The sequence below is a fragment of the Rattus norvegicus genome, chromosome 13, assembly GCF_036323735.1.
Source record: "Rattus norvegicus strain BN/NHsdMcwi chromosome 13, GRCr8, whole genome shotgun sequence".
Lineage (NCBI taxonomy): Eukaryota > Metazoa > Chordata > Mammalia > Rodentia > Muridae > Rattus > Rattus norvegicus.
In genome coordinates, this window is record NC_086031.1 from 100,999,358 (window position 1) to 101,002,686 (window position 3,329).

The following is a 3,329-nucleotide window of genomic DNA, read 5'->3' on the forward strand; positions in this document are numbered from 1 at the left end:
TTACATATCCATCATGCGGTAGGTACTAATGGGAGCAGGACCTGGGAAGGGAGAGCCGCTCACACAGAACGATGTAAGGCAGCCAGCGCCTTTGTGGTACATGTTCAGCCACCTTAGGACCCGAAGAAAATAAACTTCAGCAAGAACACTCACACGCAGACACCACCACCCATTAGCCCTCCTCTCCACGCAGACAAGAAATGGATCTCAGGGTCTCTCTTTGAGCTCCGAGGTTGTATTTATCCTAAAAAGATCACGCACTCAGTTGTTAAATATTGCCCCGTTTTAGAATATGAAAAATATTATATCTGACTTTCAGAGGAATGCTGTCAGTGGTATGTACCACAGAAGAGAGCGGCTGTTAATTTAAGAATCCTAAAGGCAAGGCAGATCTGGGCTGAACTGTGGGAACTGGAGAAGACCGCGTGGGGAACCAAAGGAAACCAAAGCCAAATGAGATGGGAAAGGGGGCCGTGCTGAGTGTTCTGACGCTCAGGTGACGGTAACTCAGATTAGAGGCACTGAAATCATGTGGATTCTTTAGGACTGAAGAAGTCAGGTTCCTCCTCCTGCTTGTTTGTGGGGAACAAAGTTTAAACTGATCTAGACTTTTTGTACAAAATAGACATCGATTTTTCTATTTCTTCAAAAGTCTGCTGCCAACTGCTTTAACTCTTCCTCCAGCTTGAGCTTTAACTTCAATTCTGAGAGTCATAAATTCTTTCTGTTGTGTACTTAGTATTGAGAATGTCTCCCTGCACCTGAAAGGTAGTTAGAGAGTTCTAGAGTACATGTCATAAAATATGTACCGTGTGATACAACTCACATATTATACAACTCACTTACTTAAAGTCTTCAAGTCAACGGCTTCTAGATTACTCATAGATGTGTACATTAGCACCATGATCAATGTAAGGCAATTCCATTTTACCTTAGAAAGAAACCCCAGACCCACAAACTATATCATCCATACGAAACTGATGATAACATGTGTGTCTCCTTGCCATTAGCTTGGTTTGCCTGGTATAGTTGGAGTTTGTGTTTTTAAAGTTTGTCCCTAGTGCATCAACACATTCAACAAATTTTGGGAGGGGGGCTAACACTGTTGTGTGAAAATCCTGTGTTTTCTTTGTTTGCTTCTTGGTCCTTTCGATGTCTCCTTTTATTGCTTATTATAAATAATGCTAATTTAAACACTCACACTTGAACTTTTGTGTGGAAATGTGTTTCCATTCTCACAGGAAAAGTAGAATTGCAGGCTATTCAGAAATTCAACGTTTAGTCATGAGGAAAGCTAGATTCTTTTCCAAGGGACTGAAGCAGGGAGGGATGTAAATCTCCCAGCCTCACTAACATTTGTAATGGTCTGACTTGACCTTTTTTTAGTGGATGTAATTTGATTGAACAGCTGGGTTGATTGACATATACCTGTAATCCTGGCACTTGAGAAGCTGAGTCTTCTGGGGGGCTACTGTGGATTGAGCACTACGCCAGTCAATGATACCTAGCAAGAAACTGGGGGCAGACAGGTTTTTGTCAACTTGACATAAACTAGGGTGATGTGGGATAGGTGGTGGGGCTCCTGGACTGTAGAATAAGGTAAGCACAGAAAGCAGCTTACTCCGTGGTCTCTGCTTCAGCTCCTTCCTCCAGGTTTATGAGTTTATGGCTTGATCTCTTTCAGAGATGAAATGTTACCTTGAAATATAAGATGAAATAAACCTTTTCTCCACAAGTTACTTTTGGTCATTGTGTTTATTACAGTGCCAGAAAGTAAACAGGTAGATACATCCTGTCTGAAAAAGTAATAAGCATGTGAAAACAGAAAGTTAAATAAATGTATTTAATAATAAGCTTATTTAAGTCGTAATTTAAGTCATAAAGGTGTCCAACCATCATAAAGGTGTGTCTGAGGGAGTGTGTGTGTGTGTGTGAGTGTGTGTGTCTCTGTGTATGTGTGTGTATATGTGTATGTGTGTGCATGTGTATGTGTGTGCATGTGTATGTGTGTATATGTGTATGTGTGTGTATGTGTGTGTGTAGCCGTCTAATCTGAATACTTATCTCAAGCCCATTCCTCATTATCTTGACTACTGTTGTATTGTAACCACCTTTCAAGTGTCTGTGCTCTAAAATACTTTTATCTTTTTCCAAGATCATTTTATCTCCTTTGGGTCCCTTGCTCTATATAAACTTTAGAATTAAATTGTTTATTTCTACAAAAACAAACAAACAAACAAACAAACACAGCCAACACTGTCACAGCAGTCACAGAGAGCATCTGTACAGGGGTGGGTGGTGTTCCCTTTCATGTTTTGTCTTCCAGTCTGTGGACATGTGACCTGTTTCCCATTTATGCACTCCTTTAGTGACTTTCCATGGTATTTTTGTTCATTTGTGTTTCAGAGTCTGAGCTCAGATTTCTCTCATTCAGTTTCTTCCTAAGCATCTTGTTTTTTCAAAACTGTTATAAATGGAAATGTTCACTTCGTTTTTCAGGTTGTTCATTGAAAGTGTAAAGAAACGTGATTGACTTTACTGTATTGATCTTGTGTCCTGCAGCCCCATGGTTTCATTATTTGTTCTGATAACTTTTTAGTGGATTGTTTAGACTTTTCTATAAAGAAGGTCGTGTCCTCTGTGGATGGAGTGAGTGGCCCTCATTTCAATATAGACTGCTTTAATCACTCTTTACTGCTTAATTACCCACAAGCCTCTAGTACCAATGCCCAACAGAAGTAGCAAGACTGGGTATGCTTTCTTATTCCTGAGACAGAGAAGCATTCGACTTCACCATTAAGCGTCATTGTTATACTACTTGGGGCAGGGCTGGTTTTGTTAGAATGTTTCAGTCTTATTTCTCTGAGTGAATGGATTGGCTCCCTTGCATCTTAAATCACAGGGCATTGGATTTTGTCAAAATGATTTTTCTTTTTATATCTATTGAGGTGATCATGTGGCTTGTGAGGTTTGTTTCTCATTCTGTTAACATGAACATATACATATACATATACATGTATGTATATGTGTGTATGTGTGTTTGTATTGTATGTGTATATGTGCGAATGTGAATGTGTGTATATGTGTGTGTATGGCATGTGTATGTGTGTTTGTATGTGTATGTGTGTGTATGTGTATGTGTAAATGTATGTATATTTGTATTGTGTGTATGTGTAAATGTATGTATATATGTATGTGTATGTGTATATGTATGTATAGGATGTATATGTATATTATGTGTATGTGTATGTGTATATGTATGTGTATTGATCAGGGAATATTAACCCAACCTTTCATTGTTTGAATGACTCCCTTTTGGCTATCATATA